Consider the following 18,710-nt stretch of genomic DNA (forward strand, 5'->3'; position numbering starts at 1 on the left):
GCATTATCTACTCCAAATTCATGCTGTCTGCTTCTAACTGGACCTTTGCTGCTTCATGACCTTTTTATTCCTCTCATATGTATTCTCTTGCACTTTCCTGATTTTGAAGCAGCAGTGTGATATCGTAGAAAGAGATAGAATTTGTAGGCTTATAGACCTGGGTTTGAATCACCACCCTACCACTTACCAGCTGTTAGATCTTGGGGAATTCTCACAGTCTCAAGTTCTTGAATTAAATGAGTCATAAATACTAAACAGGATTACATGAAATTTGTATATAAATGATGTAATAGCACATGGTAGGCCATAAGTATTAGTTTTCTTCTCTCTTCTTCTCAGGCCTTCAAGCTTCCCTGCTTTCTCTCCTCTTGTTTCTATTACTGAAATAATTGGAGTCATTTGGTATGAACTTCCTCATCTTCCCCTCTTCTGTCTCTATACAGAGATGTATTATCTTTCAGTGTTTTTTGTTTCAGAAGTATGTTTCTTTTACCTCACAAGGTTTTTGTGAGGATTAAATAAGATAATGTGTATGAAATTGCTTAGTACATTTCCTAGCACATATTAGGCATCAAAGGAAGATTAATTGGATCTGAATGTAAGGTTAATTTTATCTTTGATATTACCTCTCCTTTAGGTTATTTTCTACTTCTGTAAGTATTACTCTTCTTTGTAGTATTTTTTATTTTTTTTGATTTTATTTATTTATTTATTTATTTTGACTGCGTTGGGTCTTTTTTGTTGCACGTGGGCTTTCTCTATTTGCGGTGAGCGACGGCTACTCTTCGTCGTGGTGCATGGGCGTCTCATTGCGGTGGCTTCTCTTGTTGTGGAGCACGGGCGCTAGGCATGTGGGCTTCAGTAGTTGTGGCACTTGGGCTCAGTAGTTGTGGCTCACGGGCTCTAGAGCACAGGCTCAGCAGTTGTGGCACATGAGCTTAGTTGCTCTACGGCATGTGGGATCTTCCCGGACCAGGGCTCGAACCATTGTCCCCTGCATTGGCAGGCAGATTCTTATCCACTGAACCACCAAGGAAGCCCTCCTTTGTAGTATTAATATGTTTGATTTTTCCTTCTCCTCTTTTTTTTTTTTATATATACATACATCCACTCTTTTTAAAATTATTTTCCCATAAAGGTCATTACAGAGTATTGAGAAGAGTTCCCTGTGCTATACAGTAGGTCCTTATTAGTTATCTGTATTATATATAGTAGTGGGTATATGTCATTCCCAATCTCCCCCTACTTCCCCCCTGGTAACCATAAGTTTGTTTTCTGCATCTGTGACTCTATTTCTGTTTTGTAAATAAGTTCATTTGTACCTTTTTTTTAGATTCCACATATAGGTATAAGTGATATCATATGATATTTGTTTTTCTCTGTCTGGCTTACTTCACTCAGTATGACAGTCTCTAGGTCCATCCATGTTGCTGCAAATGACATTATTTCATTCTTTTTTATGGCTGAGTAATGTTCTGTTGTGTATATGTACCACATCTTCTTTATCCATTCCTCTGTCGATGGACATTTGGGTTGTTTCCATGTCCTGGCTACTGTAAATAGTGCTGCAGTGAACATTGGGGTGCATGTATGTTTTCAAATTATGGTTTTCTCTGGGTATATGCCCAGGAGTGGGATTGCAGGATCATATGGTAGCTCAATTTTTAGTTTTTAAAGGAGCCTCCATACTGTTCTCCATGATGGTTGTACCAATTTACATTCCCACCAACAGTGGAGGAGGGTTCCTTCCTTCTCCTCTTTCAAAAAGCATTCCTTTTTAAGGGGTAAACCCTTGAGAGGAAAACCCCTTTTGCTTGGCCTTGCTAGAACTCTGGCTAATACTCTATTTCGTTCATTCCTTTATTGTCAGACTGCTCAGTTGAATAGGTAAGGAGTTTGGCTGCCACTTTTCCACCACCTGCTCTCATTAAACCCCTGCATTCTGATATACCATAATTTTCCCCTGAATCTGAAACAGCACCCTCTCAGTCAGACTCACACAAGGCTTAGAATGTAGTAGGCATTCAGTGAATATTAGTTGAATAATGAATGAAATGAGAAGGTTTAGAGTACTATCACTGAGGGCTCTCTAATACTTTCGATCAATGCTTTTAAAGAATTCTGGTAAGAAACCATTATGCCGGAATTCAGTCTAACTGGATGCTAATGTATAACAAGAATTGTTTTTTTTCAGAAACCCATGGTTTGTATCAGATTCCAGGAAGAAGTTTTACTTACTGTGTTTTAGAGAAAGTTTAACTCTCAAGGCAAATTTATTAGCAAAATATCTTTTCTGTTTTCTTCTATCAAGAGCACTCAGACCTTGGTTCAGTGATACTCAGACCTTGGTCCTTGAGCCCCAGGTAGTCCTTTCATCAACTGTCTTCTTCTGAGACCGTTACTGTATTAACCAGACTATGCTGAGATAGGGTAACTATGCTGCCATTTTATTAACAATAATAGCTAATATGGCACCAGAGGCGTATTCTTTTATTTTATTTATTTATTTATTTAATTTATTTTTGGCTGTGTTGGGTCTTAGTTGTGGCATGAGGGATCTTTTGTTGCGGCGCGCGGGCTTCTCTCTAGTTGTGGCGTGTGGGTTTTCTCTCTCTAGTTGCGGTGCATGGACTCCAGAGCACGTGGGCTCTGTAGTTTGCGGCACATGGCATGTGGGATCTTAGTTCCCGGACCAGGGATCGAACCCCCGTCTCCTGCATTGGTAGGTGGATTCTTTACCACTGGACCACCAGGGAAGTCCTGGCATATTCTTTTAAATATAGCATCTCAGCTTTGGTGAATTTGATTTCTCTTTTGCCGTTTTAATAAGTAGACTTGTTTACAGTTAATTTTTTTTTTTTTTTGGCCACGCATCTGGTGGCATCTTAGCTCCCCAACTAGGGATGGAACCCATACCCCCTGCAGTGAAAGTGTGAAGTCCTAACCACTGGACCTCCAGGGAATTCCCTACAGTTAAAGTTTTAGCTTTATCTATCTAGTAGATAGTATTAGTTTGCCAAAAGTAATTAGAGCAAGGTTTCTTGGATTATAGTAGAAGTCTTCTTATTCAGTACCATCCAATCTTATACAGTTTACTATTAACTGAAAAAATTGGTTAAAGCAAGGTATAAAAATGATACATACATATCATAAGCATTTTATTTTTGCTTAAAACAAATAAATGTACATTTGTTCACCAACTTTTTTTTTTTTTTTTTTTTTTGCGGTACGCGGGCCTCTCACCGCTGTGGCCTCTCCTGTTGCGGAGCACAGGCTCCGGACGCGCAGGCTCAGCGGCCATGGCTCATGGGCCCAGCCGCTCCGCGGCATGTGGGATCTTCCCGGACTGGGGCACAAACCCGTGTCCCCTGCATCGGCAGGCGAACTCTCAACCACTGCGCCACCAGGGAAGCCCTTCACCAACCTTTTGATATATTATGTTATGAGTCTGCTGATGAGAGTTCTTCATCTATTTGGCATTAAGTGCGGCCCATGATGCATTGCTTACAACTTCCAATTACAGTTTTTCTACGTGGAGTGAGAACTCTTAAAGACTTGAAGCAATGAGTATAGACTCCTCCTAGATTTCTAATTTTTCCCCAAGGTTATTTATGTGTCTCACCCACACTTAAGTTGAGGATTTTTTTTTTTTAATATTTGGTTGCACAGGGTCTTAGTTGTGGCACGTGGGCTCCTTAGTTGTGGCATGCGAACTCTTAGTTGCAGCATGCATGTGAGATCTAGTTCCCTGACCAGGGATCGAACCCAGGCCCCCTGCATTGTGAGCACGGAGTCTTATGCACTGCACCACCAGGGAAGTCCCGGGGACGGTGTTTCAAATGATTTATATTCAGTCTTTCAGAGCCTTCAACTTAGTTCTCAAAGAAATAGCAACTTTTCTTACATTCGTAGTTCATTAATGTATTTAGTATTTCATTACAATCATGTAATTGTAATTATGGACACAACTGGAATTAAGTAGGTTTGAGAACAAATACATCAGACTCAGTATAGTATAGGGGGAGCAGAATGCCCCAATGTCAGTGTTACCTGTTAGCTGCCAGTGTTCAGCCAGGGATATTGGTCAGTGCCTGGCAGAGGGAATGAAGAGTATCAGTTAAACTGTGCCGTTAAGAGGCAAAAGGATGTCTTTAGTTTATTTTCTTTTTTGTTAAAGTTTTATGTAATATACATAAAGTAAAATGCAAAATGCTTAAGGGTACAACTAGATGAATTTTTTCACAGTGAACAGACCTGTATAATAAATACTCAGATCATGATAATAGAATAGTACCAGGATCCTAGAAGCCTTCCTATACCCTGACCCAGTTTCTTTCCCACTACTATTGAGACCTCTATCACTATCGATTAGTTTGGCTTATGTATGAACTTCATATAAATGGAATCATACAACATACACTCTTTTGCATCTGACATTTTTCTCTTAGCATTGGTTTTTTTTTTAACATCTTTATTGGAGTATAATTGCTTTACAATGGTGTGTTAGTTTCTGCTTTATAACAAAGTGAATCAGCTATACATATACATATATGCCCATATCTCCTCCCTCTTGCGTCTCCCTCCCACCCTCCCAATCCTATCCCTCTAGGTGGTCACAAAGCATGGAGCTGATCTCCCTATGCTATGCGGCTGCTTCCTACTAGCTATCTATTTTACATATGGTAGTGTATATATGTCTATTAGCATTGGTTTTGAAATTGATCCATGTTATGTCAGTAGCTCGTTCTTTTTCTGTATTGCGGTATATAGTATTCTGTTCTGTAAATATACCACAATTTATTTATCCATTCTGTCATTGATAGATGTCTACATTTGTTTCTAGTTTTGGACTCTTAAAAATAGTGCTGCTATAAACATTCTCGTACATGTCTCTGGTGCACATATACATGCATTTTGTTGAGCATATACTTAGGAGTAGGACATCTGGTTGTAGGATATGCTTATGTTCAGCCTTAGTAGATTTTACTAAATAGATTTTTACACTCCCACTAGCAGTGTGTGAGAATCAGTTATTCCACATCCCTCGATGGCCCTTTAAAAAAAAACTTTACCATGTATTTTTATCATTTTGTTTATGTCGTGTATTTGGTTTTTAAAAATATCATATAGAATATTCATGAACCCACCATTTAACCTGAGAAGTTTAATATTGAATATTGACAGTCTTACATGTTCTCCTCTCGCCTTTCAAGGTAAATACTCTAATTTTTTTTTTTTTTACTCTTTCCATTGCCTTTTCAAAAAATAGTTTTATCAGGTGTATGTGTGTGTCTAAATAATATATTGTCTAGTGTTAGTTGTATTTAGTTTTTTTTTTAAAGAATATGTGTATGCAATCTGGGAGTTGATTTTCTTTTCTTTCTTTTTTAATGCTTTACATTAGGTTGCTAAGATTTATCTATATTGTTGTATACAGTTGTAATAGTTGACTCATTTTTCTCTGCCATATAATACTTCATTTAGTGGATTCATCACAGTTTATTCATTTCCTGTTGATGACATTTGGGTTGTTTCCATTTCTTACTGTTATGAATTCTACATGTTTTCTGGTGTGCCATGAGCAAGAATTTCTCTTGGTACTTAGGAATGTAATCTCTGGGTCATAGGATTGATAAATGTTCTAGTTTACAAAATAATGCCTATATTCCAAAGAAGTTATACCAATTTATACTCTATCATCAATAGATCAGAGATGAGAGCCTTTTCATTATGAGAGAATTTAAAATTATAACCTCAGTTACTTTTAGAGATAGTTACTATTTACATTTTCTATTTTTTGCCTGTGTTTGGTAACGTGTTTTTTAAGAAATTTGTTACCTACGTTTTCAAATGTATTGACATAAGGTTGTCTCTATTTTTGTCTTGTATTTAATGTCTGTAAGATCTATACTTTTAAAAAAAAATTCCTGATATTGATAATATTGATATTTGTACTTTCGTGCTTTTTTTTCTTTTTCCCTTCTTCTTTTAGGAGTTTCTTGCTGGGTCAAGCAGTCAATTTTTTCTTTCATATTTTTTTTTCTTATTGCATTAAAATTTTTAAAAATCATGGTAAAATACACGTAACATAAAATTGACCATTTAAACCATTTTAAAGTGTACAGTTCAGTGATGTTAAGTACATTCACATTGTTGTATAACTGTCACTACCGTTCATCTCCAGAACTTTTTCATCTCCCCAAATTGAAACTCTGTACCATTAAACAATAATTCCTCATTCTCCTACCCCACAGCACCTGGCAACTTCGTCTCTATGAATCTGAGTACTCTAAGTACCTCATATAGGTAGAATCATATAGTATTTGTCTTTTTTGTGACGGGCTTATTTCACTAAGCATAATGTCCTCAAGGTTTATCCATATTTTAGTATGTGTCAAGTATTGGCACATAGTAATTTATCTTAAATACTTATTAATTGATCAGTTAATAATTTTTTCAAGTTAGAAGGTATATTGGAAATCACTTTTTCTATTTGCGTGAAATTTCCCTTTATGGATTAGAATCAGTGAATATAGCTCTTAATTGCCTTATTTTGTTTTTGCCTAATAGCTGCCTCCATTCCCTTGTGCTGTTGGTGCATCTGTGCTTTGGGGAGATGGGAGGAATGGAGTTTATATGTGTGTGGAGGGGGTGAGGATTAAATGATCAGTATTGTTTAAAACCATTATTGAAGAATTTATACAGCTGAGGATAATTTGGCTTGATTGGGCTTGGGTTACAGCCACCCGCATGAGGAGGAGGGTACAGACAACTCACCACGCAGCTAGCAGTGAAACAGGAAAAGACAAACTTGTATGTATTCCTGCTCTGCTCCTTTTGAGCCCCCTCTACTCCCACACTTACAGCTGCCACTGATGACTAATGTTAAGCAATTTGGAGGGTCCTGTGTCTTTTAATAGTAGTAAGAGGAGTTGTGCTATCACATGGTTTCTGATTTTCCACCTAGAATGTATTTTAAATTTCCAGAAATTCTATTTTATTCCAATTTCCAATTCTGTGTTGTTCCAATTCAAGGTTTATATTTTAAAAAAAGGAATTTATTGGTTTTTCTAAATGAAAATTCCATTTTCCAAAATAAAATTTGTGGTGATCAGACCTTATTATTATGGGAGTTTTGGGGTTAGAATGACACATGGATTGGAAAGTTAGTGCCAATGAATAAAGACTTTGTTGAGAAAACAGACTTATGGAAATGTCTCACATTCACCTTTTTGACCTAAGGAAATCATCTCCTTTGTTCCTAATTATTTTTTAGAATATGTCATTGCATTACTTTGGGTCTCTCTCCTTTTTCTTTTTTTTCTTCTCTTTCATATTCCTTTATAAAGCTAATGAGAATAATTATTGGCAAAAATGATATTGTGGAATAAGAACTCTTGGTTACTTTCTCATAACCCAAACCTTTAAAAGTCAGGAAAAATATTTTTATTTGGAACTCCCCATTTTCTTGTTTTTGGTTGTTATTCTGCAGGTCTAGAAGTTAGTGTTTGTAGGTTCTTACTGACACATTTCTTGAACCCGTTGATTGGATTTCTAAGTTGAAACAAATGTTATTTAGGTTAAACTGAGGGTTTTCAGCTTTGGTTTAATTTACTAGGAAGGGATCTTTTTTAAAAAAAGTATTACAGTTTTTTTGAATAGATAAGATGCTTGTGTGGTTCCAATGCCAAAATAGAAAAAGGCCAATTGAAAAGTCTTTCTTACCCGAGTTTCCTATTTTTTCAGTTTCCATTCCTCAACGGATCATCACTGTTGCTAGTTTCTTGTTTATCCTTCCAGATATACAATATTTATGTATATATGATAGTATAAATATATTCTCCCCATCATATTCATTTAACAGTATATCATATCAATACTTAAGAGGACATTCTCTTTCCTCAAAAACATTTGCATAGTATCTCATTGTATGAATAAACCATAATTCATTAAACTAGCGTTCCATTGATGGACAATTAAGTTGTTTCCAATCTTTTGCTCTAATAAATATTGTTTCATTTGATAACCTTGAACATACCTTTCCACACATTTGCAGATATGCTTGTAGGGTAAACTCCTAGAAATTCTTTTGCTGGGTCAAATAGTATATGTATTAAAAATTCTGGGGGGGGGTATAAATTTATTTATTTATTTTTGACTGTGTTGGGTCTTCGTTGCTACGCCTGGGCTTTCTCTAGTTGTGGCGAGTGGGGTCTACGCTTCGTTGTGGCGCGCGGGCTTCTCATTGTGGTGGCTTCTCTTGTTGTGGAGCATGGGCTTCAGTAGTTGTGGCTACGAGGGCTCAGTAGTTGTGGCTCGTGGGCTCTAGAGTGCAGGCTCAGCAGTTGTGGGACACAGGCTTAGTTGTTCCATGGCACGTGGGATCTTCCCGGACCAGGGATCAAACCCGTGTCCCCTGCATTGGCAGGCGGATTCTCAACCACTGCGCCACCAGGGAAGTGCCTGTATTTAAAATTTTGATAACTACTGTCTAGTTGTTTTTCATAGGTATTGTACAAATTGACATTCTCACTTAGATGTGAGGTAGCCTGTTTTCTACATAGTCTTACTACCAGTGTGTGTAATCATTTTGGACATTTGTCAGGGTAAAAAACAGTGTTTTAGTAGTTTCAAAGTGCATAAAATAGGCTAAGTACTTTTTAATCTAAGTATAAACGTGTAGTCCTCCCTCAGTATCTGCTGAGGATTGGTTCCAAGACCCCCCACAGATACCAAAATCTGCAGATGCTCAAGTCCCTTTATATAAAATGGCATAGTATTTGCATATAACCTAAACATTTCCTCCTGTATATTTTAAATCATCTCTAGATTACTTATAATACCCAATACAATGTAAATGTTATGTAAATAGTTGCTGGCGTGTGGCAAAACCAAATTTTTCTTTTTGGATTTTTTTTCCCTTGAATATTTTTGATTTCGGTTGGTTGAATCCGAGAATGCAGAAACTGCAGATATGGAGGACTGGACTGTACATGGTATAAGAAGTCAAATAGTGGGCTTCCCTCGTGGCGCAGTGGTTAAGAATCCGCCTGTCAATGCAGGGGACACAGGTTGGAGCGCTGGTCCGGGAAGATCCCACATGCCACGGAGCAACTAAGCCTGTGCGCCACAACTACTGAGCCTGCGCTCTAGAGCTTGTGAGTCACAACTACTGAGCCCAAGTGCTGCAACTACTGAAGCCCGCACGCCTAGAGCCCGTACTCCACAACAAGAGAAGCCACCAAAATGAGAAGCCCATGCACCACAACGAAGAATAGCCCCCGCTCACTGCAACTAGAGAAAGCCTGCACGCAGCAACGAAGACCCAACACAGCCAAAAATAAAAATATATATATTTATATATAAATATATGGCTTTTAAGCCCTCCCTTATCCACTCGCTATACTGCATCTATACTAAGGCTATATATTCAACCTCAGTGGAGCATGTGCTTTGGCTTGGATTTCCATGAGTAGTGATGGATTTATGCTAATCCATCCACATTTAACATTTTTCATCGCTTTTTCTTTTTTTTCCAAATCAGTATATTCCTGAAAATTAAGAAAATAATTAAAATATGTAATATAAAATTTACCATCTTAGCCATTTTTAAATGTACAGGTCAGTAGTGTTAAGTATATTTACATAGTTGAACAGATCTCTAGAAATTTTTTGTCTTGTAAAATGGAAAATTTCTGCAGGCATCTCTTCATTTTATTGCACTTTGCTTTATTTTACTTTGCAGATATTGCATTTTTTACAAATTGAAGCTTCGTGGCAACCCTGCATTAAGCAAATCTCTCAGTGCCATTTTTCCAGCAGCATTGCTCACTTTGTTGTCTCTGTGTGACATTGTGAGAATTCTCCCAATATTTCAAACATTTTCATTTTTACTGTATTTGGTTTTTTTTTTGTCTCTCAAAATATTTCAAGTAGAAATTGGGAAGACAACCAAATGTAAAATAGTTAAGTAAAAAACCTTGACGAATACACTCATTTGGTCATCAAAATATAAAAAGCTGAAAATAGTATTACATTAGGTACCTTGATTGAAAACAGTGTTATTCTATTCAAGTAATAAGCCCAAAGCGGTCCCCAACTAAGAGTTAAAGCTTGTCTCTCTATTCATACACACAGCCCTTAGACAAGAATCATATATGTTTTTATCCAGAATGGTCCCTCCACCCAAATCCTTGTCTTTTTATTTTTGTTACTTTTATGGAAATTATTCAGTGTGTTTTTCATAAATAAATTTTGTTTTCAGAATGCCAGTAAGCCACCACATCAACCTTGGACAATATCTGAATCATTTTTACAAAAGTGGAAATAGCCAAATAAAGGGTCTCAGGTTAAGTGAGAGGCATGGGTGAGTTATTAATCGATATGGACTAATCTGTCCTTTGATCAGCACAGTGACATTGCTGAACGTGCTTTGAAAGTTGGCCCCACCTGATAACACCCCATGTGGACACAAACCTCTTGGTCCTAGAATCCTTTCTCAAAGGTATAAATGAGGCACAGAGAATCACTAGTAGAAGGATGAGTAAAAGCTGAGTCTTGCCAGAGTGGGGTGCTGGCAAGAGAAAGTCAGGTCCTTGTATACCCGGTTGAAAGGCAAAGTGTCCTGGCGAGGCTGTCCCCAAGGGCTGTCCTGCAGGGCACGTGTGAGGTGGGTCTGGTGTAGGAGAGACAGACTTATTGGGATGAAGGGCACCCAGCATCGTCCGGAGAGTCAGGGTTGGGGAGCAGACCCTTACCACCAAGGCCACCGCGGACTCCGGGTTGCTGTCCTGGGTTTGTCAGCCGGTCTCTGCCCTTTCCTCCTGGGCTGTCTTCCTCCTCCTGGCACTGAAGGTCAGAGGGCTGGGTTTTTCTTCGTGCTCCTCATCTGAATCTGACTTGTCACTGTAGAGGTGAATGGTGGCTTGCATAGGGAAACTAGCCAGCACCTTCACCCCGGAACTCTGCAGATACTCTTGATGCTTAGAAAGAGGTAAATAAAGTCTTACAGGATGCTGAGACCCAAAGGCTCCCCCTTCAATCCAAAGGTTTGTTGGTCACCTCCAGGCTCAAGCTTAACAGTATTTGATAAGCTCCTCTTCCTCTTACTGTTGTCATGATGTCCCAAGCACTGTGAGGGAGCCCAAGATGGAAAGATGAGTCGGACACAGTCCCCCAGTTCATGCATTTTAAATCTCGCTTCCATTTCTGCTGGGCTCAGCATCCTGGGGGTTCACGATCCAAGGTCTCCATGGTGTTTGGCTCTTGGCCCTCGAGGTGGCGGTGGTCCCCGGGGACCGTCCCCCCGGGGCAGTGACAGACGCGTCCCCGCGCCTCCCGGGCTCCGGCTGCCACCTCAGGTCTGATGGTGCCCTCCGAGCCCGCGCCCCTCCAGCGGCGCACACGACCGGCCGCGCCTTTAACCAGTCTGGCGAGGGCGCTCACCCTACTGTATTTGTTATGGTGATCTGTGATCAGTGATTTTTGATGTTAGGACTGTAATTGTTTTGGAGCGCCACAAACCACGCCCATATGGGAGGCAGATTTAATGGATAAATGTTGTGTGTGTTCTGACTGCTCCACCAACTGGCCATTCCCCTGTCTCTCTCCCTCTCCTCAGGCCTCCCTATTCCCTGAGACACAACAGTACTGAAATTATAGGCATATTTTGTTTTATTGTGTTCTAAGTTATTACACTTCGCAGATAATTGCTTTTTTTTTTTTTTTTTTACAAATTGAAGGTTTGTGGCAATCTTGCATTATCAGATGATGGTTAACATTCTTTTAGCAATAAAGTATTTTTAAATTAAGGTATGTACATTTTTTTAGACATAATGCTATTGCACACTTAATAGACTACAGTATAGTATAAACATAACTTTTATAGGCACTGGGAAACCAAAAAAATTTCTGTGACTTGCTTTATTGCGATGTTCACTTTACTGCGGTGGTCTGGAACTGAACCTGGAGTATCTCCAAGGTATGCCTGTACCTGTGAAATCACAATATCCCATTTCCCTCTCCCTACAGCCCCTGGCATCCACCATTCTACTTTCTGTTTCTATGAATTTCACTACTTTAGATACCTCATATAAGTGGAATCTTACAATATTTTTCTTTTTTATGACTGAAACTTCATTTAGCATAATGTCCTCAGGGTTCATTTACATCGTGGCATGTATCAAGGTTTCCTTCTTTTTAAAGGCCAAATAATATTCCATTGTATGTATATGCCACATGTTGTTTATCCAGTCATCCATCAATGGACATTTGGGTTGTTTCCACCTCTTGTCTATTACATTGATAAATAGTGCTACGGTGAACATGGATGTGCAAATATTTCTTCGACATCCTGCTTTCATTTCTTTTGGATATATACCCAGAGGTGGGATTGCTGCATCTTATGGTAGTTCTATTTTTAAGTTTTGAGGAAGCTTCATATTATTTTCTATAGTGGCTGCACCATTTTATATTCCCACCAATAGTGCACAAGAGTTCCAATTTCTCCACATCCTCAGCAACACTTATTTTCTGTTTTTTGTGTGTGTGTGTGTGTGTGTGTGTGTGTGTTTGTGTTGTTGTTGGTTTTGGTAGCAGCCATCCTAATGGGTATGAGATGATATCTCATTGTGGTTTTGATTTGTGTTTCTCTAATGATGAGTGATGTTAAGCATCTTTTCATGTGTTTTTTGGCCATTTGCATATCTCCTTTGGAGAATGTCTGTTCAAGTTCTTTGCCCATTTTTAAGTTGGTCATTTATTTTTCTGTTGTTAAGTTGTAGGGGTTCTTTATATCTACTGGATATTAACCTCTTATCAGTTAAATGATTTACAAATATTTTCTCCCATTCCATAGATTGCTTTTTCACTCTTGATTATTTCTGTCGATGTACAGAAGTTTTTAATTTTCACATGGTCCTGTTTGTCTATTTTTGCTTTTTTAACTGTGCTTTTGGTGTCATATTCAAGAAATCATTGCCAAATTCAATGTCATGAAGCTTTTCCTCTGTGTTTTCTTCTAGGAGTTTTAGATCTTATGTTTAGGTCTTTAATCCATTTTGAGTTGGCTTTTGTATATGGTGTAAGTGATGGGTCCAGCTTCATCCTTTTGCATGTAGATATCCAGTTTTCCAAACATCATTTGTTGGAGAGACTATTCTTTCCCCACTGAGTGGTCTTGGTGCCTTTGTTAAAAATTATTTGACCATACATGTGACAGTTTATTTCTGGGCTCTGTATTCTATTCCATTCATCTAAATTCAGTCTTTATGCCAATACCATACTGTTTTGTTTTGTTTTTTGTTTTTGGCCGCGTTGGATCTTCATTTGCTGCATGTGGGCTTTCTCTAGTTGCGGCGAGTGGGGGCTACTCTTCGTTGCGGCGCCCAGGCTTCTCATTGTGGTGGCTTCTCTTGTTGTGGAGCACGGGCTCTAGGCGCGCGGGCTTCAGTAGTTGTGGCCCGCAAGCTTAGTTGCTCTGAGGCATGTGGGATCTTCCCAGACGGGGGGTCGAATCCGTGTCCCCTGCATTGTCAGGCAGATTCTTAACCACTGCGCCACCAGGTTAAGTCCCCAAAGTCTACTTTAGATTAGTACTAGTTTAATTCTGTAAGATAGCTTGTCTTTCTCCCTCCTTTGTGCAGTTATTGTCATATATATCGTCTATATTTGTTATAAACCCAACAGTACAGTGTTGTTATTACTGCTTTATACAATCTTGTCTTTTAAATAATTTAAGAGAATAATTTTTTTATTCTTTTTGTATTGGAGTATAGTTGCTTTACAGTATTGTGTTAGTTTATACTGTACAGCGAAGTGAATCAGCTATACGTGTGTGTATATATATATATGCCCTCTCTTTTGGATTTCCTTCTCATTTATGTCACCGCAGAGCATCGAGTAGAGTTCCCTGTGCTATACAGTACGTTCTCATTACTTATCTATTTCATACATACTATCAATAGTCAGCCTCAATTTCCCAATTCATCCAACCCCCCACCCCCACTTGCCCCTTGGTATCCATATGTTTGTTCTCTACGTCTGGGTCTCTATTTCTGCTTTGTAGTTAAGATCATCTATACCAGTTTTTTTCAGTTTCCACATATATGTGTTAATATAAGCTACTTGTTTTTCTCTTTCTGACTTCACTCTGTATGAGAGAATAAAATTTTTAAAACGCATTCTTTTATATTTACCCATATATTTACTTTTTCCAGTGCTCTTCATTTCTCTGTGTAGATTTAAGCTACCAGCTGGTGTCAGTGGATTCTCTGAGTTATTGGGGATGTCTTTATTTCACCTTCATTTCTGAAAGACAGTTTAGCTATCTGGATACAGAATTCTTGCTTGACAAGAATTCAGCATTTTGAATATGTCATCTCGCTGCCTCCTAGCCTCCCTTGTTTCTGATGAGAAGTTAGCCACTAGTTATATCTTTGCTTCCCTGTAAATGATGGGTTGTTTTTTTCTTACTACTCCCAAGATTTTCAGTTTGGGGCTTTCATCAGTTTTACTACATGTCTAGGTACGGACTTCTGTGTTTTTGTAGTTGTGGTTCATTGAGCTTCTTAATGTGTAGATTAATTTTAAAAATCAGTTTGTATTGTTTTTGGTCACTTCCTATCCTTTCTCTCCACTTCTTCTGGAACTCCTAATTTGTGTATGTTGGTACACTTGTTCCACAGGTCTTTAAGGCTCTGTTTGTTTTTCTTTATTCTTTTCTCTCTCTTCAGATTAGATAATTTCTATTGCTCTTTCTTCAGGTTTATTTTTTATTCTGCTGTAGTATTCAACTCCAGAGTTCCATTTGGCTCTTTTTTATGATTTCTGTCTTTTTGTTGAGATTTTCTATCTGTTTAAGGCATTGTTCATATAATTTTCTTTAGTCTTTTAAAGCACTTTGACGTCTGTGTTTGCTAAGTCTGGCATTGAGCCTACACAGGGATGTTTGCAATCACATGGGATCGTTTTCCCCTTCTCAGTTTGGGTCACACTTTCTTGCGTCTTTACATCCCATAAATTTTTGTTGAAACTGTGGACATTTTACATAATATGTTGTAGCAATTTTGGATTCTGATTTTTTTCCCTTTTGAGGGTTGTTGTTGCTTTGTTATTATTGTTGTTTTTTAAGTAACTTGCCTGGACTCAACCTGTAGAATCTTTCTCCTTGGTGTGTGACTGCTGATATCTGCTCAGTTTTGTTTCTGTTTTTTTAATTTCTGTTTTAATTTTTAAGTTTGGCTTCCTGGAGTGACACCTGTATCTGCATTGCTTAGTGGTCAGTTAATGATTGGTCAAAGATTGTGCTAAACACCTTGAGCCAGTAAGCCTTCCTCTCTCTGCTGATCATTGTGTGTGTTGGGGAAGCTCCTTCAAAGTTCAGACAGTTTAAAAGTCTGCCCTAACTTTTACTTTCTACTGGGCCCTTTTGTGTCTTTTCTGCCTGTTTATGCAGGCTCCTGGTGGACCCTTTCCAATCTCTCCAGTGCAGATGTGTAGAGCATTTATCAAGGTCCCTTAAGTTTCGTTTCCAGATTTCCTTTTTTAATTTCTGTCTAGTCTGCTGGTCCATTGCTTGCACTGACAGCAACCTCAGGCTCGCTGAGCCCTTGGTCTTGCTTTTTCATTTGCCACCAAGAATGCAAACTCTTACTGACAATGCGGATAGGCGTGGGGTTTTTCTGTGCTTTGCTTTAAATCAAGTCAGCCCTCTCTGTCAGTGAAGCTGCTGGTTTTCATGACTTTCGCCACCTTGGTAGAACTACCTTTCCCACTGACCTCTGGGGATGGGAGTAGCTTTAGGCAATAATGCCACAGACTCTCTCTTTTCTTACCCCAAGTTCAGTAGTTTCTCATGAATAACCACAGAGAAGGTAACATTTGAGAAAAGACCTGAAGGAGGTGAGGAAGTATCCATGTAGATATCTAGGGGAAGAACATTCCTGGCAGAGGCAACACCTTAAGGGCCTTAAGGTGAGAACATATCTAAGTTATAAAAGGGACAGTAAGGAGGCCAGTGTGGCTGGTGTGGAGTACCTGAGAGGAAGAGTAGTAGGACGTGAGGTCAGAGAGATAAAGCGAGGATGGGGACAGGGTGTTAGAGCAGGTAAGACCTTTTAGGCCACTCTAAGGGCTCTGGCTTTTACCTTGAATGAAATGGGGAGCTGCTAGAGGGCTTTGAACAGTGGAGTTGGGACACAATGTCTTATAATTTTAAAAGCAGCTATGTGAAATAGAAGCCAGAGAGTGGCAGAATAGAAGGCTCAGGATGCCAGTTAGGAGACTATTACAGTCTTGATCATAGCAATGCAGGTAAGAAATGATTGTGGCTTAGATAAGGGTGGTAACAAGTGGTCCAGTTCTGGTGTATGCATAAGGTAGAACAGATAGGATTTCTTCTGATGGATTGGCAGTGGGGAGTGAATGATACTGGTCCCTTATTTTAAGGGGCTTTTCCTGCATATTATCTGTGAATGTTTTTTCTGTTCCCTTTATTGAGTCCTATGTTTTTTGAGTTTATTATATTTATTCTAATTATCCATAGATTGGATCATTTTTATGTTCTAATATTATCTTCTAATTGCTTTAATATCTGTTTGTTTGTTTTTTTTTTAAATTCTGAAAGCCTTTCTCCACTCTGTTCACTCTGTTTTCTCTGTATCTCTTCTGTTTCTTGCTGTTTCTGACATCTTATTGAACCTTTAATTGTGGTGTTTTGTTTTTCAGGTTTTCTTCAGCTTTGCAGACATCTTTCTTTTCATTCTATTTATTCTTATTCATTCTTTAATTTATTTCTTAGCTCTTATTTTATTGTATCTAAATTCTTTTTTAAAATTTGTTTTATTTATTTTTTTTGGCTGCGTTGGGTCTTCATTGCTGTGCATGGGCTTTCTCTAGTTGTGGTGAGTGGGGACTACTCTTCCTTGCGGTGTGAGGGCTTCTCATTGCGGTGGCTTCTCTTGTTGTGGAGCACGGGCTGTAGGCGTGCGGGCTTCAGCAGTTGTGGCATGAGGGCTCAGTAGTTGTGGCTCACGGGCTCTAGAGTGCAGGCTCAGTAGTTGTGACATATGAACTTAGTTGCTCCGTGGCATGTGGGATCTTCCCGGACCAGGGCTCAAACCCATGTCCCCAGCATTGCCAGGCAGATTCTTAACCACTGTACCACCAAGGAAGCCCTGTATCTAAATTCTTTTTCTTTTCTTTTTTTTTGCGGTACACAGCTCTCTCACTGCTGTGGCCTCTCCCGTTGCGGAGCACAGGCTCAGTGGCCTAGCCGCTCCGCGGCATGTGGGATCTTCCCAGACTGGGGCACGAACCCGCATCCCCTGCATCGGCAGGCGGACTCTCAACCACTGCACCACCAGGGAAGCCCAAAGCCCTCTACATTCTTATTTGAAGTATTCAAATAAGTATTCAAGGGAGAATCTGCTTTTGGTTTTGCGGGATTAGATTGTTTTCCAGGTTAGGTTCTTCATCTGCTGCATAGTAATTTCTTCTCTCTCATTGTCTTTCTCTTTTGTTATTGGATATTTGATAGTTGCTGTGTCATTTTTATTGATCTTCTTTATATTTTATGTGGAACAGTTCTGTTTATACCTTTTATTTGAGAGAGATCGTTGAAATATCCTTGATATGTTTCCCACCTAATTTGAGACCTATCCCCACCCAATCTTGCTTATCAACTATGGTTAGTGGTTGATTGTTGCTTTCATCCTCTTTTCAAGCTAAGGGCATGAAGGTAGAGAAGAGCTTGCCATTGAAGAGTTTAATCATTTTTGGTGATTTGAATTCTGTTCTTTTTTCTAAAGTCTCATAAAATGTTTTCTATCAGGCCTACTTTATCCAGTGGTAAATTCCATGTATTAACATAAGCTTTGCCAGATTCTCCCAATGTGGCTTAATGCCCTGGAAGATGGCAAGCCAAGGAGGTTCAGCCTCCTTTTCCTGAGGTCCCATAGTGGTTTATAGAGTTTTGTTTTCTTTTTCCACACTTTGCGGCTTGTGGGATCTCAGTTCCCCGATCAATGATTGAACCCGGGCCCATGGCAGTGAAAGTGCGGAGTCCTAACCACTGGACCACCAGGGAATTCCCTAAGAGGCTCTTACTCTTGATGGATTTTTTTTTTTTTAAACTTACCCATGACTATCCCTTTCATTCTCCTCCTTCCACATTGAAAAGTATTTCATGTAAGATCACTCTCATTTCCTTCTTGGGTTGCATTTTTTAAAATGTTTATCCTATCAGGTGTCCAGGTATAAGAGTTCTATGATCCTCCTCATGCTTTCTACCCAGAAATCTTGGACATGTATTTTTATTTATTTATTTATTATTTGGCTGCATTGGGTCTTCGTTGCTGCACACAGGCTTTCTCTAGTTGCAGCAAGCGGGGGCTACTCTTAGTTGTGGTGCGTGGGCTTCTCACTGTGGTGGCTTCTCTTGTTGCGGAGCACGGGCTCTAGGCACATGGGCTTCAGTAGTTGGGGCACACGGGCTCAGTAGTTGTGGTTCGTGGGCTCTAGAGCGCAGCTCCGTAGTTGTGGCGCGTGGACTTAGTTGCTCCGTGGCATGTGGGATCTTCCCAGACCAGGGCTCGAACCCGTGTCCCCTTCATTGGCAGGCGGATTCTTAACCACTGCGCCACCAGGGAAGTCCCTGGACATGTATTTTTTAAATGTTCAGTTAATATGGAAAAGAAAGCATTTGTATCTTT

The 18,710-nt window shown here is 39.2% G+C and overlaps 1 protein-coding gene and 1 pseudogene across 2 annotated transcripts in view; one reads left to right on the forward strand and one right to left on the reverse strand.

The window, feature by feature from the left end:
• The window catches only part of SPATS2 (spermatogenesis associated serine rich 2), a 134,996-nt gene that overhangs the window by 39,315 nt on the left and 76,971 nt on the right, over nt 1-18,710 (forward strand). The window lies entirely within an intron of this gene.
• On the reverse strand, nt 10,696-18,140 carry LOC309829885 (protein ripply3-like; annotated as a pseudogene). The gene is made up of 3 exons: nt 18,137-18,140; nt 11,196-11,468; nt 10,696-11,074 (listed from the first exon to the last, which is right to left on the reverse strand). The product of its transcript is annotated as a protein ripply3-like (transcript).

This window comes from Grampus griseus (assembly GCF_964374135.1).
Source record: "Grampus griseus genome assembly, chromosome: 11".
NCBI classification, from domain to species: Eukaryota; Metazoa; Chordata; class Mammalia; order Artiodactyla; family Delphinidae; genus Grampus; species Grampus griseus.